General features: G+C 43.2%; 1 protein-coding gene across 5 annotated transcripts in view; it reads right to left on the minus strand.

Annotated features, from left to right (window-relative positions):
• The window catches only part of chl1b (cell adhesion molecule L1-like b), an 80,770-nt gene extending 65,586 nt beyond the window's left edge, over positions 1-15,184 (minus strand). For 2 of the 5 annotated variants that reach the window (XM_086291360.1, XM_086291357.1), the window contains exon 1: positions 14,785-15,183. The gene's annotated coding sequence lies outside the window, so the exon portion shown is untranslated. Of the gene's footprint in view, positions 1-14,784 lie in introns of all 5 variants that reach the window. The other 3 variants (XM_086291358.1, XM_086291359.1, XM_086291365.1) reach the window with 3 other exon arrangements.
• Between the last annotated feature and the right edge of the window lie 246 nt (positions 15,185-15,430).

Raw genomic sequence — 15,430 nt, forward strand, 5'->3', positions numbered from 1 at the left:
GGAGTATGGGGGTGCCTACTGGGGTCAGCGGGGGAGCTGGCCCCAGGGAGGGGTCACTTGCCCCTCCCTTCCTTCCCTCCCCATCTCCAGCTGCCTCCCTCTTCCCGCTCCACCACAACCACCCACACATCCAGGGCCTTGGAGTAGGGGTAGGTCACCAGGGTGCAGAGGAGGCTACCCCCCCCCCCCCCCCCCGTCCCCTTCTGGCTGCCTCTGCCTCAATTTTATCCCACAACTTAGACATTCACATTACTCACACTCTCATTACACATACATATAGGATCTTGGGGGTGGGCACGATACACGGAGTCCAAAGTACCATCAGGGTGTACACCCCACCCCTGGCATCGTTGCCCACCTCTCAATTTTAAATACACGTAGACATTGAGGGCTAGCAGGAGGGACCATGCGCTTACCTGCTGCTCTCTGGCAGGTAGCTCCAAGCCCTCCTGGGTTTTAAATGCACCTTAGAACACACATGCATCAACATTACAATGAGGGAGGTTTTGGAGTCTTCTCTCACCCCCATTCTCTGCGACCTGCTGGAGCAGGGGGGCTAGGACTAGGAGGAGGAGTTGGCCGTCCGACTGCGGTCTGGAGTGTGGAGCCTTCCTGCTGCTGCGGAGTCGGGGCGGTCTGCCTCCCCCCACCGCAGGGAAAAGGGAAACACCACCTGGGTCTGGGTGCAGTTCCCCCCTCCAGGGGCGGGGGCACCTAGACCCGGTTTGTAGAGTACGCTTGGGGAGTGTGATCGTGTGTACAACGTCTCTTTATGTCTGTCTCCACGTTGGTTGAGTGTGGAGTAAGTGCATATGAGAGCATGAGGGTGGGAATGGATGTTTGTATCTGTGTGTGCCTGTATGTCTGTGTCTATATGTCAGGTTGGGTGTCAGGCGCCACCTCTCTGGGGACATCTCAGGCCCTCCAAGGTTTGGAGGCCTATCTCCCCCTACCACCACTTCCCCTGCCAGTGGCGGACCCCCTCAGACATCGGTGCGTTGGTGGTTCTTTGTGTCCGGGGATGGGCGTCCAGGTACACACCGGCTCACTCCTTGGCGGCCGCTTATCGGGGCCTGGAGCCTGGGGCTCGCTCGGGCCACTTCGGAGGTGGGGTGCCCCCGGCCTCTCGGCCTGGGGCTCGGTCACTCAGGCACAGCTGACTGCCGGCGGAGCTCACGGGCGCGTCACTGCAACTCCCCCTGGCTTCTGCTCCGCGGCTGCTGAGTGAGCCCTCATCTGGGACTCTCCTCAGCTCTTTCCGGGACAGTGGCGCAGCTGCCCCTCTGTTGGTCTTCCTTGGTCTCTTGTGTTCTGGGGGCCTCTGGATGTCTGGAGTTTTGATCTCCTCCACACCTGCTTCACGCCCTGGAGGACGGGGCTGTGGCCCCCCCACACCCTCTAGCAGATTATTACATGAAGGAACCTTTTAAAAAACAAAAAACAAGCGCGTCCATGCTCACAGGTGTACACACGGGTGATCACACCCACAAACTACACCCTTTTTGGCTCCTACCTCAAAGCACACTGTGTTCTGTTGATCTTATGTGCTGCACAATAATGTTTAACATTTAGTATTTACTGTCATATTCCCATATATCATTGTGATGTTGTTTATTCTATTACTCTTGTTCTCTTCTGCTTGCTTTCTTTTTTCTTTCTCAGCAGGTGATCCAGGTGATTGATATATGCATTTTTTTTCTCTGCCCGTTCTGTTGGTTTTTGTCTTTTGCCCTTCTCCCCCGTCCTTCTTCTCAGCTGTTTCTCTTTCCCTCTTTCTTTCTCCCCTTCTTTCCCCCAGTCAAGTCTGTCCCGTATTCAGTAAGTGAAAATAAAATAAACAATAAAAGGTGAATCAAATGGACCATTACGGCAAGGCTGGGATGGTCAGTTTGGTAAAGTAAATCCGTTGGGCATCTTTCTTTGCCTTTAGACAACAATTCTGATGGCAAAAGAGCCAAACGGGACAGGCCAAAAAAAAAAAAAAAAAAAAAAAAAAAAGGAAGAAAAGTGAAAAATAAAATCAATTAATAGAAAACGAAATACTATATTTACAAGGTCACACAATATTAGAATATCAGTTACTCAATATGCCAATAAAAATAAAATAAAAAAATAAAAAAGAAACCCAAAGAAGGGTCTCCATGACCAACCCCAGCCCTTATCCTTAATATTGACAGTGACAAAGCAATGTTAGACCATCAGTTTAATAGTCCGACGTTCTGCTTTAACAAAGCAGCAGGAAACGGGAGACATGCAGTCTTATAAATCAACTACTGTGCAGGGGAAAAGCATTTTGAACCATTTTCACCACAAACAACCCCCCTCCCCTCTCGGCTTTCTTTCAAAGCCAGTGTGGGGTCAGAGCACAGTAATGGAATCCCCCCCACCTACAGCTGGACTGGACACCATTTAACAATTTACAAGAAAAAAGGAAAAACAAGACGGCAGAAAGACACGATATTACTGGCAACAGTCACACTTCCAGTAATGTATGCTCTTCCACCTACATATAATATGAATCACCACACACTAGATGCATATCCATTACTCACACCACATATTCAGAGTTTTTCCTCTCTGGGCTACTAAGCATGCAGTCACAAAATGATGCAGTCCAGGCCCGGGCAATTATTTTATCTACTTTTTTTAACTAATTCATTCAATCGCAGCTGTTCTGCCATCTGTGTTACAGTACCACATTGAGAATTTAAATTACCTCCAATGCCAGCAACATTAAGTGTGTACAATGTGCAGACAAATATTGTAATAAGTAATTAAGCACAAGTGAAGAAGAAGATACATTTGTAACAAACAAAAGATATGAACAAAAGGTGGGTGGGGTTCCTGTGATCAGAGCTATGTGCCTGAGACAGCCACACAGAGCCAGATAGAGTATAAAAGCTGTCTGAAACCAAACTTTTACATCAGTCTGAAGCCCGAGCTTTAAACATCCACCACTGTACCATTTTATATCTAAGAGAAAATAAGGAAAAAAATAGGTTTGAATAATGGTGAATTCCTCAAAACGTGTTGATATCATCATCAGATTCACCATACTGCTACTTCACATCTCTAGGAACAAAACAGCACCACTGTGATTACTAAAAAATCCTCTTCTCTTCGCTTTTATGTTAACACGCCTCTGAAGTTAGAGACTCACTCTTTCTTTGTGATGTTAAGACACACTCCCACACACACTGGGGAAGACTCATTGTTTTTTTTTCTCTCTTTTCTTGAATAGCTCTTTACAGTCTGGTTGTCTAGTGAATGAGGGGAGAGAGCTTGTTTACTTCATGATGGAGATAGCTGAACCAATCTCAAGGACGAGCAGCGTCAGCCTAAACATTGTCCAAAAACAAATATTGTGCAAATGGGAAGAAAAGAGCGTCCACTGTTCGAAAATCTGCCTGAAGGTTCTTTGAAAGCCAGCAAACTATGTCCATCCTCACCAGAAGGAGTGAAGTCTGTTCTATTATGATGAGGGGAAGAGTCTGCCAGTAGACTGCCCTTCATAGAAAGACACAATACACAGGGTTAATAGCAGTGCTTCTGGCACACTTTGGACCCCTGCTAAAACCCCATCTCACTGCAGGTGGTGGAGGAAAAGAGCGGCTCAAGTTTTAAAGAGACCTCAGTGTGTCAGTAATGACATTTGAACAGCAGAGAAAGACCTGACTGCAACCTTCAAATTCTCCACACCTCAGCCACTGGCGAACCACAGGAAGCAGCGCAGCCATCTGTAACTTTGGTTTGGCTGCAAATGGGAGACTGAGGGCTGCTCATTGCCCAGGGACATGATCCAAATGTTCCAACGGCAGGTGAGTAACACCACGCAGGAGAACCCAGGGGCCTTATATAGCACTGGTTCAACAAGAAGACATGAACACGCACCTTGGGAGAATCTGACTCGTGGATCCTCTTTCACCAGGGTGTGTTTGCACCTATGATTCACACTTTGGAAAAGGATAATCGCAAATCCGTGACACGGGGCACAAACTGTGGCTCAGCTGGGCAAAGCAGCTTTTAGAAAGGGATTACTGAGGTGTAAAATGGTTTAAGAACAGGAGCTATTAATTTGCTCTGGATAGTGGAAGGAAAGACGCATGTGGACTCATCAACTGTCAAAAAACTGACAGACCTCAAGGCCAATAGTGTCAATTATACTCGCTTTCTTGTGTCAAGCTGTCACTCTGTGAGCAACGTGGGCCTGTGAATTATCATGACCCCTGCAGAGCTGGCAATTTCTTGTTGGAGTATTTTTACAAGGTGGATGAATCATAGAGGTGACAACATGCTTTGAAAGAGCTTGAGAGTCATAAAATGTTTTTTTAAGGCGGGACGTGCTAAACAGGTGTTATTCCCCTTTAGTGACAGCGGTAATAACAGGGGATAAAAAAACATTTTAGCACAGACACGCATGCAAAATATCGGCACGAACATCCTGTCATTCTGCTAAGTTGAGCCAAGCAAGACCTGTATAGTTGCAAAGCTCTATCCAACAGAGTTTTACATTACTTTTAGAGATCTAACAAATTCATAGGAACGTTCCAAGTTCAATTTTCACAGCAATGTGAAGAAATGTTTTTTTCTTCACTAAAATTAATTCATGAGAAAAACCGTCAAGCATGGCTGGCTAGAATTTAATCTGCAGTTTTAAAAGAATTTGTGAGTTGCAAGTGGTCTGTGGCTGGTGTGTGGCTATGCTACACTACGAAACAAAGTTATGACCGCAATTCCTTTCAATAATAATCCCACCTCAGTTATCATGCTTTTGGCAGATGCGAGAGAATTAGAGGCAAAGCCGTCGACAAAACTCTGTCACTCTCTCAAGGAAATAAATCACGGCGGCATGAAGTCAATTTAAATGCAAATGTTAATGTTTAAGACAACAAAGTGCCAGCAGTAGTGTGCCTTAAGGAGTTGTGGTGGTGGTGGTGGTGGTGAATCTTACAACTGAAGACCACCCAGATGTTCTCACCGGCAAAGCTGACATGCTGCCTGCGGCTACAAAGCAAAAGGGTCAGCTGAAAGCCGGAGGAAAGACAAAAAAAGAAAAACCTGTGTTGCATGTCGCATGAAGACTGATGGGAGCATTTCCAGGCTGAAGCCAAGGATATCAAAGCAAGGTTTCTCGAGGATCACCTCTATTGATCTGTTTTTGTTTCTCTAAGCCAATCTTTCAAGCCTTTAAGCCATTTCAAATTGGCAAAGCACTCACAGTGAAAAGACATGCGGTTTGCTTATACACAGAATTTTGATAGAGCTGAAAAACCTGACAGAAGGCAATAAAAACTAAGCAGATTTTGCCCAGATTGCTAGTGTTGCACTGACATTTTTGTCACCTCTTTTCAATCTCTTCTAATCAAGGTTAGGATTAAAGTCTACCTATAACTATTTGGTAGGTAGAGTGATACAAGTGCAACCCTAGATAAGGGATTCTGCACTGATGAATGTAGGCAGGCAAGCAATAAGAGCTAATTACTAGACTGCAGGTAGAGCTGGGCGATAGAACGATAACGATATGTATCGCGATATAACTTTTACTCGATAGAGAAATTAAGCTATCGCGATAGACCTCGCCGCTCTTGTCCTCTTAAAAAAAAAAAAAAAAAAAAAAAAAAGGTCAGCCAATCCAAATTAAGTAGCGCAGAGCCGAACCAATCACAGCCGCAGCGTCACGTCGCGTGACTTGTTACGTACAGCACAAGTGCCAAGCCGCACGTGTGTTTGTTTGGGAGCCAGCGCGTAATCGAGGAAATGAGTGCGCCGACTAGAAAAATCAACCGAGCGTGACCGAAGAGAAAACAGATGACGGTTCCAATGCCGGAGAGATTGTCGAACGGAAGAGCCATAGAAGTTCCGTAGTGTGAAGGTATTTCGGCTATTTCAAGTCTGACAAAAAACAGAGTAGCGTGCACTGTAAATTGTGCCGAAAGCAAGTCTGGAAATACAATAAACTGGTGCATGCGTCACACTGTGCGCCACGTTATTGTTTCGGTGAAATGAATTTCTACAATAGTGTTACTGTTAATTCTACTCTCTGCAGTGTTTAAATGCTTACATATACACACAGTTACTGTCCGTCCACACATACGACTCGGTTCTGCTTCTATGCCCCAGCTTTGTTTACTTTTTCCCACCGAGGCTTCTAGACTTCTGATTGGCCAACATTTCTGCACGGTTAGGAATCTAGCGCTACCTGCTGCTTTGGCATGTTCATAGCAGCGTTTTCCTTCATTTCTGCCTTTATGTGTAGACGGGATTATTTTTTAAAACGGAAACGGAAAATCTCCGTTTTCAAAAATACCCGTGTACGTGTGGACGTAGCCTCAGTCTCTGACTGGAAGCGCTAATTCGTCATTCGGCTTTTGTCAGACTAAAGTAACTGTTAAAACTGTTTGAAAAGCTAAGCTATACAACAAGGAGAGATTGAGAATTTCCTTTTAGTTCTCAGTTTATTTGATATTGACAAAAGTTAGTCAGTTTTGTCTGTTCTTCTGTAAAACAAACTAAGATTTATTTTTAGAATTAATATTTTGTTTCTAAGTGGAATTGACAATTTAGTCTGTTTCGTTTGTTCTATTTTGAAACTTAAACGCTTTAGCGGCTGCCTTTTGTGTAGTTTGCAATATTTGCCTTTATTTATCTGAAAAAGTCTCATGTTCCTTAAGTACATCTACCCTGTTGAACTTATTATGGGAAATAAATATTTAAATAAAAACAAGCTGCTGACTATTTCACATTTTACTTGTGAGCAACGGCACATTTAAATCTTACAAATATAGTTATTTGGCTTATATCGTGATAGATATCGTTATCGCCTGAAATGAAAAAAACATATCGTGATATGAAAAAATCTCATATCGCCCAGCTCTAACTGCAGGGCAATGTTTTTATCTGTAAAGTATTTGTTCCTCTCAACATCAGCATTAATCTGAGGCAAACATCTGCTTCCTTTTCAAATACATCTGCAGTTCATCACTGTGAATTACCATGTGGCTGTTAATCATGTATTTCCTCTGTGACAGAAGGATGTAATTCGAATTTTCCTTCTTCTGTTGTGCATTTTGCTTTTAATGTAAAAGTTCCATACCAATATTTTATGTTTGCCTTTCTGTGTTTGAAAAAGTGCAGTTCGAACAACAGCCAGTGCACAAAGGATAGATCCTGCAGCTGCATTTCTATGAACCATGGATGCTATTTGAAGAAAAAGATCTGAAAGCCTTGTATGGAGCGTTTTGGATACAACTAACTGTGGAAAATGTAATATTTGTGAATATTTTCAACTATGGCACAAATAAGAAATAAAGGTTCAAATAAACAATGTCCAACATTCCCTAAAAATTCACTCTGATCCTAAAGTTACCCAATAGTCTTATCTACCACCTCTACTGTCTACAAAGAGATCCCAACTTCAACATTAAAGTGTTTGCATACCATTTTCTAAAAAGAAAACACTTCCAATTATAGTGGCTGCTAATCTGGTTGGCATTTCATAATGAGCGCTACACTCTTGTAGCTGTGTTTAGGAAAGTCTGCATAACACTGATTAGCTAATGCAATTAAACTGTACTTACCCCTACCACTGCCCTCTTATGTCTCCAAATGAGTCAATTTGTGACTAAAATGTTTAGTAATTTAGCACCAAGCTATTTTCTTTATGTCTAAACATTCTAATAGCTACACCTAAACAGAATGAGTCCCAGTGACTGGTCTTACTTTATCAGCAAAAAACCTCCCCTTGATACTTGTTAGAACTCCACTGTAAGCTACAGAAAACGTTATAAAGTGAGATCGTTTGCAATCCAATACGCGGCCATAAAAATGTGCTCTGTAAGAAGCACATTTGGTTTCTACCCTCAACAATCTGGAGCTTTAAAAATAATGAGGTCAAGGAGGTCTGCAGTTCGTAGCTTGAGGTCTGTGGGTCACACTTGTAAAAATGGAGTTCAGAGCTCCCCCAAGCTGATGAATTAATTTGGACCCGTACCAGCTTGGCAAGATTCTTTCACTCATCATTTGCTCTATCTGTGGGGAGAGTGCATTAAGAAATAGACATGCTGAGTTTTGGCTCTCTGTGTAACACCCTGAAGGGCAACTGCAAAGACTTTTAGAAATATCACAACCTTCAAAAACTGCAGAAAACATGAATTAGTATTAAGAAGTCAACACAAAAAGAACCACCACAGCATATGCCTCATCAGATTTTTAAAATGTGAAAATATATATGAAATATTGTATCCATGTCAGTATGAAACAGCTGGGACATTCCCCACCTTTGAACCGACCCAAATGGCAATTTGGAAAAATAGACCAAATTAAATGGTGCAACAGAAAACAGAAAAGGATTAAAGTCTTTGCTCGTGTGTTAGCCCACTTAGAAAATTGACCACGCAGCCCTGCCTCTTTATTCCACGATTCTAATCGTGCCTGATCTGCTCTCTAATCTTCCATTTGGATGATGCTACTGTGCTTGACTCCAGGCCCCAATGGGCCAGTAAATAGGCTCTTAATATGCAGAGCAGACACTGTATTGTATGTTCACACCAAATCATCATACATGGGGCTGCACCGGCTTGGGACTCCCAACAGTCCACTTACAGTACCCAACAGAGCCCCACACAATGTAATGAGGTCCCAGGGGAAGCATCTGGAAATACAGCACTGCTGCCCTCACAGTACACCCTGTCAAACAAACACATACTTTTAAAGAGACCTCCTTTACAATTTCTACAGTACTACATGAAATATTGGATTTTTCCTGAATATGCAGACAGAATTTGGGGCACAGCAAAAGAAACTGACCCTCTATTTGTTTAAAGATACGGCTTAATTTAACAAAGCAAACTAGGCTGTGCTGAATGACTTTGATTGCCATTCATATTTTTCTCTAAAATGTTTTCCAAATAGGTGAAAATGTGTGGGCATTAGCCAAATCCTCAACCTACCCTAACCCCAGATGTATTAGCATATGGTGACCTTGAAAGGTCAAATGTACTGAAGAAAACACAGGCGAATAGAGAAAAGCTGCAACAGTAGACAAAACATTGGATACAACACAAAGGAAGTAGAAAAAATCGAAATCTCACTAAATAGAACATAAGTGTTATCGAAGGATTACATGGGGAGGATGCTTCAGTATTGTGATGGAGAAAAATATGAAAGTAATATTCGTCTTAATCCGGTTGTTCAGTGATGACGTGACGAATCCTACTTCCAGGTCTAAAGTAGTCTGCGTTTAATATGGCTTTTGTGTTGTTAACATGTTTAATATTATGTATTTTCTTCTATTTGATCTCAAAAAGCTCCTAAAACAGTCAGTGATCCCTGTTGACCTCCCTCGGCTTTTATTACCGCTAATCATTTATTTAAGCTCAGTTTTTAAAACCTTAGGATGTAGCTACAGCCCAGCCCATGCAGCAGTATATGAATGACTAACCTCGTATTGTGGATGGATTATCTCAGTTGTTCTCCTGGCTGAAGTTTGGTCCTTTTACAGCATCCTGCCATGCGATTACATTTGTTCCTGACCACCGAGAACACTCACGTTAACTTTTATCGAGTGGAAAAAAAGTTAGCTTGTTTATATTATGCTAACATAGCTGTGTCGCTAGCGGTCACGTAGCACATCATTATACACCAGCTAGCCAAACTTCAGTAACCCTACAAACGTCACTGCTGTTTAGTTTTCTGTCTTCATTTATGCTGGAAGTGATAGCAGAGCTGTACGTTTTAATTTGTTTCCAAAACCCCGCAGTCAGGACATGCTATATTGTATTTAGATAGAAGCTAGCGAGCTAACTTCCTGCTAACTTCTAACTCCGTTAAATGTCATAAATTCCGTTTTCATGGATGCCTGGATGTTAAACTCAATTGTTACACCTGGTAGAGCAGAACGCTGATCATTTTATTAAAGATGAAAGACTTTAGACAGTTTTTCAACTCTCAGTAATGCCATAGTGATCGTTTGATATATGGACCTGCAGCGGAGTTTAGGCCCAGACACGGCTAGTGACGTCAGACTGAACAATCGGATTGCATGATTCATATAATACTGTAGGGTTTTTGTTTTCATAATCCTTCATCATAGATTTATTATGGATTTTTACTGTCAGCGTATCAAAACGTGAGGATCTGCTGCTTTGTTTTATATGACTATAAACCGAATAAAGTTCTGGGGACTTTTCTTTAGACAACACAAGCAATTTTGAGAGATAACCCCAACAAATTTACTGACACGAGTCACAGAATCATAGTCTGAGGTGTGTTTCATATTGAGCCCAGTATGCCCTCTGTGTCCCCTGCTTGTCAAACGTGTCCTTCCTCATCGTTGGTGCCCTTCACTTTCATGTCCCAAGGGTCCCCTTGTAACCTTATCCACACAATACCCTTCATGGGACACAAAGCCAATGATACCAGGCTCTTCTGTTCCATTCTCTTCATTTGTCACTTTTATTCCTAAGCTCTTTGTTCGTCTTACCTCTGTATGCATGACTTATCCCAAATTGAGACTGCAATTGAAATGGAAATCATCCCTGACTCTCACTGACTTAAGGGCAATAACTTCTTGCTATTTGAGGCATATCTGTCATGTTCGTTGTTCCTTGGAGAATCTTATGGTTGTGTTGCCCTTTTCGCCAAGGTTTTTAACATAAACATTGAATTTGCATGGATATGTACCCCATGATCCAGAGGCGACACTAAAATTCTGAGCAGGCATGCAAAAAAAAAACAGGACAATGAGATTGGAAAAATTAGTTTAGAGCTGACAGCAATGCACATTAGGATTAGAATTCCTCTCGTAAAACATCCTCTTTACTGGTTCTCATTACTGGCCATGGTTTTCATGTGAGCCTAATCTAAGTTGATTAATTCAACATAAAAATTACAATTGTGAAGCCAGACGACACAGAAGAACACTACATGACGCTGTCTTTGCTCTGATTCCAGCAGAGAAGGAAAAGAAATTCCCATGAAAAGCACACTGACAAACAGCCTGGAGGTGAGGATAATAACAATACAAATGAAAGATGCGTGTAAACGCTTGTACATAACAATGATGGGACATTTTTTCTGAATTATGGCATGTAAACAGAAAACACTATGAAAGATATGAAAGCACTGCAAGCTCTGGGGCTGGCAGCAAATAACAATGTCTGGGTAAAATGTTCCATTTGTGAGAAAACAGCCTCGGCAGCACAGAAAAAAGGAGCAATGACGGGCCAAACTGAACCTCCAGACAGGGATGAGCCTGAAGCACATCGCCTGCTCCCGCCCTCTTATTCACTTCTTTTGCACACAAAAAAGAAAAAAGTAGAACTGAACATTCAAGATAACATTGACCTCTCTACGGGTTTGTCCTTCAGTGTTTCCTGATTAATTGTCCGTGCAGTGCGAGAAGGCATTGATCATGTTCGCCCACTGGTCCTGATGATGCAGTGGCCTGTTAAATAAGAAATAAACCTTGATTCTGATGATCAGCACCTCTTATCTTTTCACCTTCATCCCCCATCGGAGGCTGCATGGAGGGGGAAAAATAATAAGAATTCAAGCCCTCCTCCCCCCTACATCTCCTCTCTGAGCCAATCGTGGGAATCATAAAAAAGAAAATCTGGTAAATAAATACGCACATTGCTGGAGAGCAGGAAAAGGAAATGAATATTTCATGTAACCAGACACATTTCCAGAACTTACTGGCTGGAATGTGCCTTTCTGGCTGTCATCGGTGACAAACATGAAAGAGCAGGGCTCAGGTACGGCTATGCTGCAGCACTCTCAACTCTGCCTGAAGCACAGGGAGCACAAGTCGTCAGTGTAATTGCTTGTAGTGGTGGAGCCTGAGCTGAACCTCAATTAGGGCCTGGGTACTTGCTAGGCTCCACACCTTCTCTACACGTCTGCCAGCCTCTTCCGGGAAAACATATTTGAACATCTTAACGCCGCCAGGTATATCATTGTAATGCTTGTTGTTATCAGACTTTGGGTTTTCCCTTTGCATCGTACTTGTTCCAACAGGCACTTTTTTTGTTTTGCATCTCGACTAGCAACACATTCTAGATAGGGTGATAAAAGGGCAGCTAAAATGGACAATTAGTCTGATACAGCTATTCACTCCTGCTCGCTGCTGTCAGGCTGCTTTCACTAATCTCTTACAGCCATCTGATACTCCAGATTCCATCCGACAGGACTGAATTACAGCCCAAAATTACAGCTCTGATGCTGGTGAAATGCATCTACTGCAGACTGCATGGATGAGACACAGGTAAACACTTCAGAGTGCTTAAAAAGCAAAGATTATGTGAAAGAATGTGTCAGAGTCAAAACTCTTTTTGGATCAAATATTTGAAATAAAGGCTGATTCGCCTCAGTCACACACAGCATCTCGGCTTGTTTCAGTCTGCTCTATAAAGGCCAGGTGAATACGGCCTGGGTACAAAAGAAAGGACTCTCTGTTTCTTTCCCCTTTTAACTCTCAGCCCCCTCATTTCCCTCCCGCTGTACACAGGACGATACAACATGCATACACACAGACACACACATGCCATCAGTGCAAACATTTCAGCTCCAAGGCAAACACACACCTGTATGAACAGGTAAAGACAAAAATCATAGCTTGTCTCTTGTCTTTCATGTTTTCAATGCACTTCCTGCCTTTAATGGCACTGCCAGTTTGAGCAAAATCCGATGACAAACACAACAAAGTTGGAAGCTCAGGTGTTCCTGTGCAATACCAAGCACTGATGTGCAGGTGGAAGTTTTATTTAAACAGTTTTGCGGAAACTGCATTGTAAACACTCAGTCAGCTGAGCTTGCAAGGCCGTTTTAAGAATGAGCCCGTCTGCGGCCACAAAGGATGTTCTGTTTGCTGCATTTAGCAATCAAAATGATTAAAAGGATGAAAAAGCTCCATGAAATGTGCCAGGTTGGAGCTGAATATTAAGTGGTGCGGAGACAGGATGGCAGGGGCTGGTGGGGGGCGCTGGCTGACATGGACCGGCTGGGAGATGGTCGACACTTTGCTTGTCCAATTACTGGCGATCGTTCAAATTGTTTGGTGAGAAGCATTCGACCTACTTCTGGACACAAAGCACCACTGCCCTGAATACAGAGAAGCTGAGGGGGGAAACCACGTGTGATGACAAGTGCCATTAGAGCCTCTTGTCTTTGGCCTAGAAATGAAATTTAGACAACTTACCTGATGTGTGAGAACACCGGAGAAGCTATGTGCTGGGATGAAGGGGGGTGGGCAGCATGAATAGGATCTGCAGCTGGATTTGATTAAACTCACTAATGGCAGTTTGACCTTCACAAGGTCTTTGCGTTGAACACTAAGCAACGGGACCAGGATAAGAAGTAGCAGCACCCCGAAAACAAACAAAAGTGGCAGTGTTTAGTGTGCATGGTTGTTGTTTTTTTCCTTTTTTCATTACAAATGTGCAGACAATATGGGTTGCATCGACTGTTCTGCGAACAATACAAGACAACGATCAAAAGGAATTAAAAATATCAAATTATGGGTAAGCTACGGAACAGTTCTGTTTCCTGGGATTCCCTCAAAGGCATCATCTACAAGGGTGGGGGGGGACCCAGAAAACAACACTACATTTGAAATCGCTGCACTTCCACACAGGAGTTTAGTACATTTGCATACCTCGTAAATATTCACACTAAGGGAATCCTCATACCCGCCACGTGAGACACAGTCGGTTCATACGTGCAGCAAACACAATGAGGCACACAAGCAACGACTGCCCTTGGTTTAAAATGTGACTGTAATGTGATTTTAATCACACAGATTAAAGTCTAATCAGTTATGCCAATCACGCATCACATATCTAACGCACGTAATGAGGAGCCACTTCCCGTAAGAGCAGAACGAGATTAGAGAAACCTAGGGTGTTTTATTTTATTTCGTTTTCTACAGCCTTTTACAGAGTTTGAATGTCCAATGTGACACCAGTTAACCTTCTGTACAGGTCCTCTGCATTCAAGTCTACACTTCAGAGCACATGCACCTTTATTCCTACTCCACATACCAGGCAAATGACTCTCATATCACATGCAAAAGCACTTTTTTGCCCTCTAAGAATGAGATTCACCATGCTGGGTGACAAGGTGTGATTCCCTTCTGCAGTTCAGCACTCAGCATGCAAGCCAGTGATATGCAGGCTCAGATCAGCCCTGTGTTATGGCCAGTGTAGTGGTAAATAAGAAGGATGGTGTGTGTGTGTGTGTGTGTGTGTGTGTGTGTGTGTGTGTGTGTGTGTGTGTGTGTGTGTGATCTCCAGTGAATTTTTTTTTTTTTTACCTCAGGCTGTCATACAAATAAGAAAGGCATTAATTCACAAGCAGTAACTCTCTCTCTCGGCATACAACGGACGTGATTTAAAAAGGGGCTGAAGCAAAGGTAGCTAGCAACACCATTTCTATTACTCTAAACTGCACCTGTAGTTATTATTCCACTCATGAAACATTCTCCCAAAGCAGTCGTGACAACACTTCCCAATTCCATCCCAAATCCATCTTTTCCTACATTTGCCTTCTTTCTTTATTTCCTTCCTCTACTTCTTCTTCTTCTTTAAACTGGCATTTCCAAGCACCTGCCATATAGAGCCCGTGCAGGTATCTGCTGTATATCACTATAACAACCGGGGAGCTCCGCGTGCGCAAGCTAGCAAACATTTCTAACAAGTGTCACAACTAAAAAGTCAAAGGAGGGGAAAAACGCGATTTGCTTTTCGAAGCAAAGTGAAAAAAGAAGAATTTTTTTTAAAAAGAACTCACCTTCAGGTGCTACTCATGTCCAGACAGCCGTTCACAAAGTTGAATTGTGTCCACCGCTGGAGGAAGAAGGCAGAGGGAGTGTTAACTGTCAACGTAACGCTGCCGCCGTGCCTCGCAGTTGGTGTGTAGCGGAGTACCACCCCTCCTCCTCCTCTTCTCCTCTTCCTCGTCCTCCTCCTTTGGATGCTACTATTGCTCCCCTCTCCTCTTCTTCCTCCTCCTCCTCTCTGCGCCTCTGTAAAAAGGGTAAAAAAGTAATAGCGGTTTCCTCCTCCTTCTCCTCCACCTCCACAATGACAGACTCAAAGAAAAGAAGGGACCCTATCGTACTCAATAGGTTTCACAAAAAACCCATGGCAACGCAGAAGAACCCGTGCGCAACTTCCCCACGTTGTGACCGGGTTAAAGCTCTCCCCAGCCCCCCAAACGGTGACAGACATTATTCCCAAGACTCGGAGTGAGCAGGTTTTATAATGGGAGAAGGAGGAGGAGGAGGAGAGAGGGACACTGAACTCTTCTGGTGGGGATGCTGTTCAAATATGAATGAGAGGGAAACATTTAAATTGTCCTTCATTGGATGTAAATCCCTGTTTGTGCCTGTCCTGTTTATGGAGTTCCTTGCAGGTGTTATTTATTTGAAAATGTA

The sequence above is a fragment of the Aulonocara sp. 'chitande type north' Nkhata Bay genome, linkage group LG5 (genome assembly GCF_057382095.1).
Source record: "Aulonocara sp. 'chitande type north' Nkhata Bay isolate Kocher_YH1m ecotype deep benthic linkage group LG5, A_spYH_male_GT1.1, whole genome shotgun sequence".
NCBI lineage: Eukaryota > Metazoa > Chordata > Actinopteri > Cichliformes > Cichlidae > Aulonocara > Aulonocara sp. 'chitande type north' Nkhata Bay.